Source organism: Neopelma chrysocephalum, unplaced genomic scaffold (assembly GCF_003984885.1).
Source record: "Neopelma chrysocephalum unplaced genomic scaffold, ASM398488v2 Primary Assembly neopelma1_43, whole genome shotgun sequence".
In the NCBI taxonomy this organism is placed as follows: Eukaryota; Metazoa; Chordata; class Aves; order Passeriformes; family Pipridae; genus Neopelma; species Neopelma chrysocephalum.
This window is the reverse complement of record NW_020897702.1, coordinates 2,582,810-2,599,482: the sequence shown is the minus strand read 5'-3', so window position 1 is coordinate 2,599,482 and position 16,673 is coordinate 2,582,810. Positions and strand designations below refer to the sequence as shown.

The 16,673-nt window shown below is 41.1% G+C and overlaps 1 protein-coding gene across 1 annotated transcript in view; it reads right to left on the bottom strand.

Annotated features, from left to right (window-relative positions):
• The window catches only part of STARD13 (StAR related lipid transfer domain containing 13), a 300,545-nt gene extending 285,248 nt beyond the window's left edge, over window positions 1-15,297 (bottom strand). The window contains exon 1 of the mRNA XM_027677746.1: window positions 15,217-15,297. The gene's annotated coding sequence lies outside the window, so the exon portion shown is untranslated. The remainder of the gene's footprint in view (window positions 1-15,216) is intronic.
• Between the last annotated feature and the right edge of the window lie 1,376 nt (window positions 15,298-16,673).

Here is a 16,673-nt window from a genome sequence, read left to right as displayed (position 1 = left end):
GATGCAGAGATTGCTTGCAGTGATGTTACTTGCATCCATGCAAAATAATTAAGTGGTAAAAAATCTCCTTTTAAACACATTTGTGGGGAAAGTTTCCACTCCTTGTGGCATTCGCTATATGGTGACTGTATCATGCAGATATAATCAATATAGGTTGAACTGTGTTATGAAGAAAGAAGTCAGGCAGACACAGAGGAAATTGTGGAACCTGCCTGGGAAAGATGTAGGTGGGCTAGTAAGTCTGGACCCTCCCTGGCTCCAAGAGGAAAAGAGGAATTCCTACATCTTGCAAACACTTCTTGATGTATTTGTGATGCAGCTCTTTGCTGTGCTCTCAAGATACTCTGAAGATTGTGTAGATAGAAAATGTCTGCCTGGTGCCACCTGCCACAGTTGCAGTGTATTAAGCTGAAGGTGGATATATTGGCTAGAGTAAGCACTTTCTGTCATGACAGCTCCAAAAGGTAGCTCAGAGGTTGCAAGACAGGCTGAGTATCTGCCTGGAGATAAAAGCTGTGCCATTCTCTGGAGAGCTCCTCATTACAAAAGCTTGCTGAAGGGCAGGTTGCCCCCCAGGTGGCTTTGACAGTGGCCTTGTCGGTGTGATAACATTTCCATTGCCTTTAGATGCAACTCACATTATCCAAGTTCTTTGAGAGAAGCATCTTCTGCTGATTCTAACAGGCCTTGGAATCTAGCCAGCATCAGAATCTCCTGTAAGCCCTCACTGGCTACTAGAGCCCCTCAATCTACTACCTACTTGCCACCCTAATATCATCTCATTGTGTCTGCCTACTCTTGACTGCTGTACTGGTGCTGCTATCAGTAGTGTTAGCAGCTCTCAGTGTTTTTATTTCCCCTGTTTTTCTGAAGGGCAGAACCAAGCTTCTTCATAAGCACAGTCTGGCTTTTTTCTCTTTGAAAATCTTCAGACCAAGTCTGCATCTCAGTTTTCTTCTCTTCTGAAGTTTTGCACTTAGGAGAGTTACCTCTACAACATTTTTAAAGCAATATTCTATGTATAATTCATATAAACACAGGACTGATGCTAGTCCACACACCCAGCTTTTGGGTTAAACCCTGAGAACTGCATTTTTATATGTTGAGAACAGCTCTGGTCATAATGCCAAGCGCAACAGCAATTAGAAAAGGAGGAAAAGTATTACTCTCCAGTTATCCCCTAAGTACTGCAAAGGCAAAGCAAGGGCAATGTTTAGGCATAGCCATAAGTGGGATCTAAGCCTTGTAAGTGGAAGTAGCATGCAGCTGTCCCACAGTATGGCTCTGTGCTTTCAGTTCAGTATGCTGTCAGTCTTGTACCAAAGATATCCTAGATCTGTATATAAGATAACAATCATTTTAAGTTACCTGTTTTATTTTGCTCTGAAGAGGAATGAAGCCATCTGGTCTCAGTTTGGAGGTGATAACCAACAACTCTGCAGGTAGTGACAACTGTCAACTCAGTGGCGAAGAAACCACCCTCTTCTCCCAGGTAACAAGTGACAGGATGAGAGCAAATGGCCTCAAGTTGCACCGGGGGAGGTGTAGATTAGATATTAGGAAAAAATGTTCACTGGAAGGGTGTTCAAGTACTGAAATAGGCTGCCCAGGGAAGTGGTGGAATCATCATCCCTGGAAGTGTTCAAAAAACTGATTTTTTGATGGGGGTGTGGTAGTTGGGGATGTGGTTTAGTGGTGAACACAGTAGCTGGTTAATGGCTGGAATTAATGATCTTAGAGGTCTTTTCCTTAATGATTTTATGATGCTATGAAAACAATGGAAAGTTGATAATTTCAGAAGTGCAGCAGCAACAGTGATCTGTATGAGAGCCAGTGCTGCTGCATCTACTGAGGGAGGCAGAGATATGTCTCCTGGACAGAGGCACGGCAAAGCAGGAATGTGCCAGCCCCTTCACAGCCCCTGGAGAGAAGGATGCGGGGAGCAATGGTGGATGGCAGAGCTTGCTGTGACTGGACATGGGCAGGCAGGAGCCAGGGGACGGGAAAGCTGGGCTTCTTGCCCTGGCACTTGTCCTCAGGTTGCAGTGCGTATTGCATTTCACATCTCTGTGTTTCTGTTCATCCTCCCACCTTTTGTTTGTGATCTTTTCAGAGCAGGACTGTCTCCTAATACATGTTTATACAGTGACTAGCACAGTGAGGCCCTGATCTTGCTTGAGGCCTCTAGACATGACTGCAATACAAATGATAAATCATCATCATAAAACAGGATTGCACAGATCCATAACTCCTGTCATAACTCACGGATGAAGTGTCAGCAGCTCACAGACATGTGGCAAGGTCAGGGAGATCATGAAGGGCCAGAAGAAGTGAATCCTCACAGAAAAGATGAGATGCTGAATGGCTTTGAAATATTTTTTAATATCTGTCAGTGTTCTATCTGTGTCAGTTCACAGCTGATTTCCTTAATTGATGTCACCTCCTGACAGCAGCGATGTAGCTGGGAAAAGAATTGAGCCATGTATCACAGTGAAGGCAATGGCGGTCATCAAGGTGCAGCCTGCATGAAAATGTGCACATGCAGTTGGTGGATGTTTCCCACCCCTGGCTTTTGTGCTGCAGTCCTCAGGCTGTGCTGAGGCTGGCAACCACACTTCAGCAAAAGCATTTCTTTGTCCTTTTACTGATGCCTAGATGCCCTTACTTGTGTGTCTTCTCTTTTCCCCCTCTGTTCCATGGAGAAAAGCTGTATGGGTATCTCATGCAGGGGATTTCAGCAGTTCAGGAGATTCCCTCCACCTGTGAGTCAGTTCAGACATACACAAGGCATCACTGGCCAGGGAACTGCTTCCCTAGCAGGCACGCCCAGGCAGCCTCTGGGCACATGGCTAAATTCCCCGACAGACCTATCCATTGCTCAAATCGGCAGGAGTCAACAACATGCTTTGCAAAAGCTGTCATCACACTCTAGGGTTACACATTTTTTCAGTGTCCCCTAACCTGTAGAGGCAAGGAGCTTGGGATACCTAGAGCATAACAGGAAAGAGTTCAGTGCAGGAATGTGAGGAGCTGATGGTACAAAACTCAGCAGTTCTATCCATTTAGAGCAAGTCAAAGATGCATAGAAATATCTTTAAACCATCACACCTGGCAACAAGCCATGCTGTGTTTTCAGCCAAAGTGTGATGCTTTGAGAAAATGTAACTTTGGTGAGCTGAATATCAAGTGAAAAAGAAGCACGAGGGGAGGGTCAAGCTGTATTTGCGGAAAAATATTTTATTCTTGATGAACTGAAGGATTTACGCTATTCTTCCCTGTAGCTTCATAACTTCCAGGCAACAATTCTGAGTCTCTACCTTATTCCTGAGATTAGAACTTTCAAAATACTTTTAAATGTTTCAAAAGAAATGTAGTCTTTAAAGCTTTCCCTGCTGTAGGATGCTGAAGGCTACCCTGTCTATCACATTTGTTTAATAGCTTACAAAACAAGGAAAAACATCTTGTTCCCAGTTATGACTGCATTGTAAGGAGCTTCTCTAGTGACTCCTGTTTGCCAGATGACATAGTTTGCAGAAAGACAATTACAATAAGAAGGATTTTTTTTAGAATTCATATTTTTAAAATTTTACATTTGGTATTGAATACTCTAAATGAAAGTAGGTTCATTATTCAATAGTATTGCCAAAATCATGCACGCTATTGCAAGAAAGAAACCAAGCCCAGGTTCAGGTCCTGGTGTATCAGCAACACCAGAATAACTTCTCTCACTCCATCTTTGTAGAGTGAATTTCCATATTTAGGATGAGAATTGGGCCAAACAGCCTTGGCAGAGCTGACAGAGTAAATCAGAAGAACACAGAGAATTAAAACAATGGAGCAGGAAGGAGAAAAGTGGGAAGGGCTGAGAAGTGACATCAAATAACGGAGATGTGAAACAGATGTGCTTTAACCTGGGCAAGGATGTATTTTGGGATAAATGAAACAGACAACAGCACAAGAGGCAGTTTTCCCTGGAGAGCTACCCAGAAGTAAAATGCCTTAAAGAAGAATTTAAATTCAGAGAATATGCCATAGTCAGTATGAGAACGCATGCATTAGGCACTGAGACAGCCCAGCACAGAAAAGGATCCAGAGCAAGAAAAGGAGAAAAAATGTTCAAGAAACTGGAAGGCCAGACAAAAAACACAAGTTTTGACAATGTGCAGGAATGAGATTTGGGAAACCTGGACACTACCTGAAAGCAAAAGACACATCGGTCTTCCTAAGCAAAGCAACTAAAATAATTTGGTCTGTACTTCAGTATGATGTAAATGGGCTATTGACATGTATAACATTAGATGAGGTGCTGCTAAAACACTGCTTGCACATTCTTGTCCTTCATTTTACTCCTGGGACAATGCAACAGCCCCTGAAACATCATCACAAGGATCCCTTCTCTAGGCTGCTGATGCTTGAATCTTGCTCTATGAATGTCAATGTTAGGCCAGCACCCCATCCTCATTGCAATATTAAGACACTCTCTGAACTACCTTATTTAAATCCATACAAAACACAGGTGTTCTGGTTTCAGAAGACAAAATTGTCACCCTTTCTTATCCTCCCCATGGACATGTGATCCTCCCTGTAATGTCCTCCCCTCTGAGCTCATAATTTCTATCAAATCTTACAGCTACAAGACTGACTATTCCTCACCTTGCCCAGTTAATAGCAGCAGATTCAACTTCCCCTCATATTTAAAGTTAACCTAGTAAACTTTAAACGTAGTGGTTTTGGTATAGTTAAAAACTTTAAATATAGTTAAATTTTAACTTTTAACATAGCTAACATAGTAACAATCTGCAAAATAGCATCTTCAAAATCTCTCCTTGAAACCTACTTCTCTTGTCATGCTTATCTGACTGTGATTAGGTGAATGTGGACTTTTGTTCCTATTTCTTTGTTTTTTGTTGCTATATTATCTCCCCAGCCCTCAAGTAAGTTTGGAGCAAGGAGGGACTTTGAAGCCATCTATCTGTCTGTGCAGTCACTGTACCACAAAAAAAAGTCCTCATGCGATAGAAAGCCTTCACTATGGGCAGGACTAGGGACTATTTACTCCCATTACCATCATCTCCAGAAAGACTAGGAGACATCTGTTGAATCTGTGTAATAGCCCTGACTTCTATTTGCCCTTTGTCTTTCCAGCTGTAGAGACCCACCCTGATCTCTCATTAACAACATTAAAATAAAGACACTTTTGTTTTCCCACCTCCAGGCAGCTGCAGAACCTTCCCTGACCAGCTGTAAGCCAAGTCTCTTGTCCCTGGAGTCCTAATGCTTGAGAAGCCCACTAAGTGATCTTAGTTTGCAATCTGTGAAAGGCAGTGTTTTCCCTCGTGCTCGTGCCTTTCAGATAGCTTAATCTGGGATCAGCAATGGGGGGAGATGATACAGGCTGAAGTCATGGCAAAGGAATGCAAAGAAGAGAATGGCAGTGGCAGAGGAACAAACTAGATACTAGGTAATTTCATTCCTCAGCTGTATAAATCGATATTTTAAATGAAGAAAGACTTACATGAGTTGCCCTCGCTGTTCTGGATCCCGGTGTTCCTCTTTCTTTACTGCACTAGAGGGCTTGGACTCCTCAGAAGGCTTTTCTTGGCTGTCTTGACTCTACAAGTTGTTGACACTGACAGCCCTAAAGCTGTTGGACAAGAAAGTAGTTGGCCAAGAGTGGCCTCCTTAGCTAACTTCGCCACAGGCACCTTGTGTGCAGAAAAGAAGAGAGGTCAGATTTACTAATGGGTGCAGCTCCCCAGGAGAACCCAGCATATGGTTGCTAATATTTTTGCATGCTTTCTAAGCCCTGCCAAACTTCAGGAGACTTTCCTGTTGTCACTCTGTCTCCTGGAGAAAAGACATGGTGCTGGTCAGAGCATGGATAATAATGTTCCCCCAAATCACAGAAAGATTGCTTGAGGCCGCCTCCAGCAGGCAACCTCATGGAAAAAGGGGCAGAGGGACTGGGAGTCAATCACTGCCATTTACACCAGAGGTGCATCCCCAGTGGCAGGTGTGGCCTGGCCTTATTTCTATCATTTTCTTGGCAGTTTGGAGTCTTATCATCAGATAGGATTACTGGTCAGATCAAGGGTGGCTGCTGCAGCTCTGGAAGCACAGTACCAGGAGTTTCTCATCCCTGCTCCTGCTGAGACTGGGGCATAGTCCCCATCAGCTGACGCACACACAAGGACATGACCTTAAAATCACTAGTTTTAAAACATTTTTGAGGAACACAGGTTGCTGACAGAGACTTTGAGGTAATCTAAATCTTAGGTGAGGATGAAAACTCTGTGAAGCTAGCTTTTACCTGGTGATTGATTAAAAGAAGAGGTTCAGTGACTAATTTCTACAGGGCCTGAAATATAGGAGGTTATTAAACACACAACCCAACAGCTGCAGAATCTGGCAGACATTGTTCTCCCTAAGCATTTGGTAATAGAGTATTTCAGATGATTAAATAGCTAATAAAGTCAGAATTTTTGCTAAGTAGATGGATACCAGCAATATTGCAGAGGTAATTATAGATTTCTATCAAAAAATTCTTGACTCAAAGTATTTATTCTCAGACCGAAGCTAATATGCAGGTCTCAGTTAAAGAGAAAATATTTTAGCCACTATTTAAAAGCTTTCCAATTTGCTCTATGCAGTGGCTTTCAATTACAACCAATTTCAAGGTGTGAGTTTTCAGATTGAGTATTCCTTTTTTCAAGGTAAATCCTCACCAGCTGTCGCATAAAACTCGTTCTTCCATTACTCATGTTCTTACGCTTTTTTGGCAGAATGGGGATCTGCATCTTTGGGTTGTTTATTTCCTTTGCTTCTTCTCAGGCATTAGACAGTTGTGATATCTGTGCCTCTGTAAAGTTACAAAGTGGTAAGAAAATGTCAGAGGAACAGAAAACAGTGTTAGGGATGCTTGCAAAAAACACCCACAGAAGAGTCCCTCATGCACAAAATTATTCAGCAAACGTTATTTGCCTCTTTTTTGTTATTTCAGCCTGTCTTTTGTTTTTTTTCCACTGGTCTTCTAGATCCTTTACTCATTCTCTGTGAGGACCACTAGAAAACCAGAGTATTTTCTTAAATTTTGCATAAGCAGCTACACTAGCTAATTCACAGGCTGCAAAGAAGAAAAAAACAAACCTCTTTACATAAGTAACTTATCCCATTATCATAGAGGAGCATGCAACAGAGCTTGTAGTCACACTGAAGCTACTTTATCTCTACCTACGATTATTTTTGCTTGGTTTATAAAAATGCAATAGGTGCTCATTTCCATTTAGTTGAGCCAACTCACATCATACAACAATGCCCATGTCTACTTGGCTTTGCATTTCTTAACATTACCTCCTATGCCTGCTTTACCAACCCCACAGCCTATCTCCACACTCTTTTCCTCTTTGAGACCCTGTCTTGAGGACTCATTACTACAAAAACATAGTAAAAACTGTGAGAAGTTAGAGGGTGATGGCTCAACTGTAGAACAATAAAGGATATTTTAAATATATATAATGAAAAGTTGTTATTGCATTCCTCTCCTACCAGTTGGGTAGCACGCACGGTCAGAGAGGGTTGTTGCATCATGGATGCAAGTGTGGAGTGCATTACAACTTATTGAAAGCTGTAGAGTTTGCAGCACACCTGTACAGGTACCTGAGCGTGCAGTATCCAACAGGTTTTGGAGGCTACTCCAATGCATATTAAACTACATGGCCTTCTGCATGTAAATAAGGTTGCCAGGTAGATTGAGAGTTAGGTCTAAGCCTGAAATTTTTATCAAAATCTCAATTTTTATGACAGAGTTCAAAGAGGATTTTTTTGCTGTTGTTTTTAATTTGGTTGGGTTTTTGTTTGTTTTGTTGGGGGGGTTTTGGTGGTTTTTGGGGTTTTTTTGTTTGTTTTGTTTTTTTTTTATTTGTTTTATTTGGTTTTTGGGGTTGTTTTGTTTGATTCTTGTTTGTTTTTTGCTTTGGTTTTGTTTGGAGTTTTTAATATTTTTTTTTAATTACCAACCATGGAAAGACATGCTAGCTGCTAAATGTTTCTTAAGTTTTCAAGGCACTTTCACATCATGCTGTGGTTGGAGCTAGGGTTTTGGTTTACTCCTATTTCTAGTGAAATTTGAGTCTAATAAAGAGTTTTTTAACCTCTATTTATCGCACTGTCCATCAGCTAGCTAGATCTTCTATTTCTATTGTCAGTGGCAGTAAGAAATTGGTGACAAAAATTACTATTGTGGCTGTAATTTATAAACAGCTAAATGCAGAAGAAATGCAATTTAAATTTCATTGTGAGCAATATTCAGTTCTAGAGCTCTCTAATGCACAATTCATAGCTGCTTAAATTGTAGTCATTACTCTCATTCTGCAATACTGTTTGTCATGATAAAGGGAAATTACTTTTCTGCCAATTACTTCTGCAAGATTAGTTAATTTACACTTGCAAAGTGTATGGAGCAGCATCTCAGTTCCATGGAGATGTTTCTCAGAAGCATTTGACAATTTAAAGCTTGGGGGAAAAGTCAACTTCAAAATGTAAAAAAGGGGCAGTGCATAAATCCTAAGGCCTTCTTACCCCAATGAAGAAGTAGCAGCAAAGAGTAGATATGTCACTTACAGACTGTCAGCTTCACTGCTGCAGAAAATTGTACTGAGGACCTGGAAGAGGCAAGCTCATCTTTGTTTAGTACTGGGCAGCTAATCTGGCAAGATTTGATATCACTGCTCCTGACTTCATGGAAGCTGTGCATGCAAATAATCTATATAAAAGATTATACCAACTCTTTGGTATCTCCTCTTGCTAATATCTGTGTGTTTGTTTAATCCATGTTAGGATGGAGATAGCAAGAGCCAAGAATGTGAGAAGGAATATTATTTTTACTTACTTACTTGGAAATTCCGTGTGAGTTTTAGTATGCTTGACTTGGATACCCATCTGAGGCATCACAGCTCCTGATCCTAGCACCATAATTTAAGGTGTTGAAGTTTGACGCCTGAATTCCTTGGAGGGGTGATGGAGTAACTGAGCGCAGCTGTGCCTGAGAGGCAATGCAGTGCTTTTCCACCATGACTGAGAAGCCACTTCAGGAAGGTTCCCCCTTCTCTTTCCTTCAAGTGTCTCCACATGTAGACGTGGCACTTAGGAATGTAGTTTAGTGGTGGATTTGTCGGCGCTGGGTTAATGGTTGGACTTAATGACCTTAGAGGCTGCCTTTTCCAAATATTTCCACTGATTCTACGAATGAGTGCTGGAGCATCCCCTGAGATCACTCTCACTAAAATCAGTGGTGTTCTGGGAGGAAGCAGCAGCCGTGTCTTCTGCAGCCTGTATAATGTTGTCAAGGGTGAGGGCATTGGCTGTGGACTTGGCAGGACATGGTACTGTTGCTTCCCAGTCTGCAGAGATTCACACCCACATATTCCCAACAGAGAGAGCAAATCTTATCTTCCCTCCATGAAAATAGTGGAAAGGCCTTTGGAAAATGCAGTGTTCATGTGAGGCCTCAGGTTTAGCACGAAGAGTGGGCAGGGTTATATCCTACCTCTGCCTTGCAGCCAGGCAGGGTTGCTTAAACCACCTTGAAGTTGAGGTCACAGGTATTTTTTTGTAAGTAGAGCAGAACAAGTGGAGCGTAGGCACACCATGTAGGTGTATTGCCATGGACTATGTGCAGCTGGCACAGCACAGCTTAACCTCTAGGTATTACTGCAATTCATATTATGAAATAGCAGCAGCACAGGCACCCTTGACACTGATGCTTGTGTTTAGGCATGTTGGACTATGCTGATACTGATATCCTGACACTATATTGGCATCACAGCTCTCATGGAGTTTTGCAATGTTTTAAACTTGAACCTCTACCAAATTCCAGCAAACACAGTCATAGTCCTTCTTCCCAATACTGCTCTCTTGATACAACAGGGGGCACAGCACACTTATCCTCCCCAGCCTGAGCTGCCTGAGGTTACTGTTGCTGTACGTTGGTGCAGAATATTTCAAAGGTAGAAATTACATAGGAGGGAGTTCTCTGAAGAGTCTACAAATTGTTTGAGGGCACCTTAATTATACGTTATTTCTGTTCCCATTAGGTTTAGTGGATTTGCAACACTGCTCAGCCCAAAACTAGACTCTGCTCTAGCCACCCATAAAAACTGCAGAAAGTGTTAAAAAATCATGAATGTTTATGTTGCCTTTAATTATTTTCCATTTCTGTTGTCTGGATTTTCTTTTGAGATGCATTTTCTTGGCTTACATCAGGACTACAATCCTACCGTGCACAAATGATAAACCCATATTTGTTTCCATGAATTATTATTAGGTGGGCCTAAATTTTACAGGTTAATAAAGATAGGTGTGAGGACATGAAAGGAGTGTAAAGATATAAAGGTGTAAATATATGTATCAGGATATAAAGATATGGATTGGAATTTTTAAAGTTTCAGCTTGAGAAAATGGCAGACAATGACCAAAATTATTTTCAGACTTTTTTTCTTTGACCAAACTCTAAAATATTAGAGTCAGTCCCACTGGTTTGCCCAAAACCAGTCTTTAAATGCTCACTGTTTAAAATGTACTTAATTCATTCTTTTGTGTCACTACAATAACAGATCATGGAAAGGGCTCTTAGCCTTCATGGACGGACAGAGATAAACCACACCAGTTGCTGGTTCTGTATGATATGTAAACTGTTGAAAAACGTAGGGTTTTTTGTTTTGTCTAGATATGCCACTCACGCTGCTGTAATTTCAGGACATAATGCAGTGGCACTAAAAAAGCTGGGGTTTGAATGTTGAAAAATCCAGTTGTGGTTGTAAAGGTTTTGGAAACAACTGCATTTGTGATCCCTCTAATTTTTCTAGATAGAGCTTGTGGTCTGGGTTGTTTAGCAGTACACCTTCCTCCTGCCTTACACATTCCTCTTACGTGCATGATCCCAAATGATGCATCTACCTTTGACACATGGATACACCTTTTTTTCTTCTGAGAACCCACAACCAGCAATTTAACTAAGGTAATTTAATTTGTCTTCAAAACCATGTGTTAAGCATTAATTAAAGTAACTTAATTTGTCTTCAAAACAGAGTATTATTCATTCATCCTAAGGCATGAAACACATAGCACAAAGGGTATAAAACATCAGAGGTACATGACTCTTACTCATACCCTCATCTTTCCCCTTGACAGCTTTTGTCCTTTCTCATTTTCAGCTTCAAGAAGCACTCGTGTAGTATTAGCACCAGTCTGTTTTTTCAGTGCTTTCCTTTGCCCTGTAACTCCCTTCCTTTCACACACTCCTTCTGGACAGCTTCTCTCAGGTGACTCAAAGGCCCCAATTTCACAAAGCTTTTATAAGATTATAGTGTGATATTTCTCAGTCCTGAAAAAACAGAGATATTAGTAGTGTTGCAACCAAATGTGTTATCTTTTAGGTCCACAATCCTCCTTGAATTTGTGGACTCTTTTGTATGTCCTCAACTTCTTTTCACCTGCTTGATCACTTTCATAATGCTTATTGACTAACTGCACAACAAATATCCTCATCTCACAAATGCATATGTGGAAGCAGAATATTAATTTTAAAAATGAAAATATCAGGCACATTTTTCTAGTTTCCTAGTGGAACTACTTATTCCAAGATAGTAGCCTGTGATACATACCTGTTACCAGCAATAGAATGCTACAGAATACTAAATACTTATAAAAGTTAAGATTTTATAAAATTTTGAAGTTTTTATAAAATATTTAAATTTTTAATAAAATGTTTATAATTAGGCTGCATACATCATATGAATATTTGGTAAGGTAAGCCTTGTGCCTATACAGAATTTAGTAAGTTATGTTTGATTAATAGAGTACTGTTGCTGAGAATGTGCTCACAAAGCACAAAAATATCTGAGTAATGATAAAAAGTACTACAAAAGAAACAATTTTAGCTACAGTTCAGCTTAGCCTTAGCTTCATCTAATCCCCACTTCAGTGTTAGATATGAGCACACTTCATTCTAGGAACTTGTGAAACACCAAAGAAGAACAGGCATATCCCTGCCTGTTGTCTTTTTTGGTGTTTTTTTCCTGGTGATACTGAGTGTTTAGAGATTCTGGGTCCCTGGAAAGCCTCACAACAGGTAGCACTTGTAATGAACTCCTTAGAATCTGAACACGCCATGTTTTTTTTTCCCCTTCAGAGTAACTAGGAAATCAGCCCCACCTCAAACTCATACAGAGTCCTCCCCTCAAGATCCTTTTGTAGCTTTGGCATTTCCAAGTAGCAGAGATGAATTGCTATTGGTAAAAATATCACAGAATTCAGTTCTTTAGCTGCAGCAAGAAAGGTATAAACTAGATATTTCTGACCAGCAGTATCAGTAAGAGCTGACTCTCCCATCTGAAACATGGCCAACTTCTGCCTTTGAGATGAATTTCAGGACAGAGCCTGCAGATAGCCCCACAAAAACTGTCCTCTCTTTAGAGCAGGAGCTCTGGACTGTTGTAGCATGCAGAACAGGGAAATCAAAATGGTCGTGAGGAAGCCCCACCTATAACACAAAATAATCCCATTAGCCTCTCTGTGACAAAGACCTGGGAGTTTTTTTGCTGAGTCGGTGGCCATGGGAACAGTGTGGTTATCATCACAAAACAGAGGCGGAAACCAGAACTTTCTCTAGGAATTGGGAAGCAGCTTCCAGGAGTATCATTAAGAGCAGCATTTTCACAGCAAGAAGCCAAGCTTCCTAAAACAATTTCACCAGTAAAAACCACCACAAACATAAAAGTTATCAAGGAAAACCTCAAATCTTCCTGAGCGGGAGGAAAGAAAATAAGAGTAACATATGCATTTTATTGTTGAGATATATGTCAAAGGGTTTGATGAGGTATGAAGGCAAGTAGATGGATTTAGCAGTTTTCTGCAAAACCTTGCATAGGCTGAAGAAACAAAGCTGAAGTTGGTGAAATAGAGGTAAGATTGCTCTTTGAAACTTTCCTTTTGGAAGAAGCTGCAGGTGAAAGCAGAACTGAGAGCTGACAGGACCATCCTTCTGCTAGTAACATGCACAACTGCAGTAACTCTTTGTTTACGTCCTTACCCAGCCTGCAGGGATGGCAGCTGCATGTATTGAACTACATTCCAATTCCAGTCACACTGGAATAACTCCAGGGTCATGTCATTGACTTCAATGAAGTTATTCTTTATTCATGCTTGCCTAGCTGAGAATCTGGCCCATTCTATCTAGGTAGCAATACCTAACAGAGAAAATACTGCCAAATTAAGGGAACAAGAAGAACGAAGAGGAAACATTTCACATTATAAGGATTATGGAAGCCCCTTAATTTAAGGACTTTATCAACATTTAAAGGACAGTTCACTGAAAAGCATTTCTGTACATGCATAGTTTTTTTTAAGCCTCATTTGCCATTTTAGAAAATGGAAATAAAATTGATTTTAACACTGAAATAAAAATACTGTGATTTGTTCAACACAGCGCACTAATTCATTGTATATCTATGAGGAGCAGTCTGGATTAAGACATCTTCCATTTAGGATTTCCTCTACATCAATCAAGAAGGCCTCTCTGGCTGAAATATGTTGAGTTTCGTGATTTTCTCTGTGGGAGCATTTTTCTGTTGGTGCCAAATTTGGCTTTGTGAAAAACACCGTACTTTGCTCTGCTGGGCAAACCCAAGGTGTCCCTGTTGTAGTCATCAACAAAAGACAGAGAAAAGGAATGAAGATAAGGGAAATTTATCATCACTGTATTATTTCCAATAAATTCAGATTCATTCAGGCCATGGCTTGATGATACAGTAAATCTGACTGTAGAGATCCCAGTGCTGTATCACAAAAATCTGCAGCCAATTATGTAAGAGTAGCAAAACCTACAGATTTACTTCAGCAGTTAATTTGTTAAAAAAATATTGACATTTACCTCTTAGCAGGCCGTGGACTGAATTGCCTCACCGCCGGTTGTACAAGGTTGGTATTGTCCCATGTTATGTGCTCTGACTAATGCAGCAGAAATGCACTTATATGCCCACACCTCATCTGGATGCTGTTTTTGTTGCTGCATGATCTGGAGGTGCTCAGATGGAGAATGAGTGGTGGTGGATTCACCAGGGATGAGGTTTCTGCCATGCTTAACACTTTTCACATAACCTTTGGATTTCATGTGGATCCAACAGAATAAAAATGTATAAACTGATGCAACACACTTGTGAAGAAACCAAAACATGAAGTTGCTTGCTTACTAAGGAAAATATATGGGAAATTGGGAAGGTGCTGGATTGTTTCTGGTACCTAGAGAGAGAGTTTAAAACAGCTTTTTTTTTTTTTTTTTTTTTTTAGAGCACGTATCTCAGCTTTTGCTAACCTCAAAATGAATCAAGAAAAGTTGCAGCATATAGCACTTTTCACTCAAGATTGTATATAAAACAATGCCATGAGATGGCAGAAGTAATTTTAGACCATCCTGGATATTTTCCATAAGGAAAGTTGCAAACTGCCTGCCTGTCAGGTTTGGCCTTCTGATCTGGGTATCAACACCTTGAGTTCTCCCACAGAAATCTGTTTCATTATTCCCATGCAAGACAGAGCAAGTTATTAATGTTTCGGCTACAGGAATGATCCTCCTGTGCACTAGCAAGTGTTATTTCTGTAAATCTGCATCATAGCGGACAATATGGTCTTAAACAAATTTCCCACAATCATCATTAATTGGCCAGCTTTCTAACACCTGGTACCAACAGATTTTTCATCCAGTGAGCACAGTGCCACACAATGGTAACAGCAGGTTTTTACCTAATCCCTCTCCATACACAAGCAAACATCAAATGTTTCTGTGACAAAGGCACATAGACCAGCCTGACATTTGCTGATAACTCCCAGGAGATTCTCCCTCAGCTCTTCTGCTCAAACACATTTTCCAGTGGAAAAGATGATTTGAAATAATTTCCAGCTAGACTAATTACATTCACTGAAAAGAGCATCCCCCTCCTCCTCAGTACACATTTATTAGTCTAGCCAAAAATGCAGCTAAGACTTCGTGAAGTTTTCCAAAGCAATAATTATTCAATCTTAGGAGAATTTGCAACAGCTTTCTCGATAATAATAAGTCATGCAGATATATGTACTTCACGCAAAGTTGCACACACACACAGACACAAAGTAAAAAAAGAAAAAAAAGTAGGCATTTAAAACTGCTGTTTAAATTCCACTCACAATTTTGAAGTCTAAGCATAAAACTTCTTGTTTTGCATCTGTAGCTCCAAGCTGTCTGGAAAGATAATGCAGTCCATCAGATATCCTGGTTTTGTTTTCTTGCATAAAAATATCATCTGTCACAGGCACAGGAGCTGACTTCAAGGACCAGCCCCTTCTGCGAAGCACACCAATCGGGAGATCCTGGGAGCACATGTGGAATGCTGCTCGTCTGTGCGCAGGTCACGGCCACGGGCAGCATCTGCTCTATGGGACACGGCTGCCAGATGAACTCGGGTGTCAACGAAACACGGGGCTGGGGGTGCCCCGGCCCCCTATGGATGCCCGGCCCCAGCCCAGCAGCTACGGGTGAAGCAGAGGGCTGGTGGGAAGTGCGACCTTGGCTGCAGGAGCGAAGGCAGAGCCTTTCACAGACCACATCAGTGCCACTGGTCCTGCTACACCACCCATAGGGACACCAGAGCCTGAGGCCAAGAGCTGTGCCTTAATCCTTTGGGCATTGTTCTTTACTGTTTTAATAACAATACTTTCATTTACCTTTATATTAAATGCTTTTTCACTTTTTCTATTAATGGGGTTAGAATAACCCCACTTATGTCTTTTTATTCCAAACCTCATCCCTGGAAAACCATGCCTGTGGAAAAGTCCTGGGTATTGTCAGTCCCTCGTAACAGTGGGGCTTGCAGTGCTCCTAACCCCGTGGGTCATCCTCACCTGGGTTTTTCTCCCTTTCCTGATGCTACAAGGCTGACTGCCAGCAGACCCCCTGCTCCTCCTGCCTCTGCCACAGCTGCCCAGCTCTGCTGTGCAAGCTCCCCACTTGCAGCTTTGCTTTGTGGCTGTCAGTCAGAGAGGTCGTTTTCTTCTTGCATCTGTTTAACGTGGTGGCATTTAAATGCAAACTGCTTCCCCTGTCACTGTGTGCTCAGCCCTCTCACAGAACCACGAGTGAGAAAAATATGTCCATTAATGCAGGTTGGAAGTGCAGCAGGAACACTGCAAAAAACTCAGACCATACATAGGTGAGTGTGAGGAACTGACATCTGTAGATCTGTTTTCACTCCTGGAAGCATACGTGCAAGTCACAACATGCTGGGAAAGGAAATCAGTAAACACACCAGTGCAAAAGCCATGCCTTTTCCAGTTGAAGTAATACACCTAAAGGCCTTCTCACCTTGCACCTTTCATAATCTCAGTGCTGGCTTTATTAATGCAGAGTACCTGCTTTATTTGATCAAATGGCCTGACTTTGGATTCAAGGTGCAAGTTAGAGAGGACTGGTTGTAATAAAAACTGCTAGCTCTAGTCTGTGAATAATTTGCTGGTTTAATTAAATCAATTCTGTATCTAAATACTATCTTGATCAGTAATTCAGTAAAAGGTCATTTTATGATGCTTTTCCAATGGTGGATTAATGAGGCTGGTTAAAAATTTTGACAAAGTTCCTTTTTCCATCT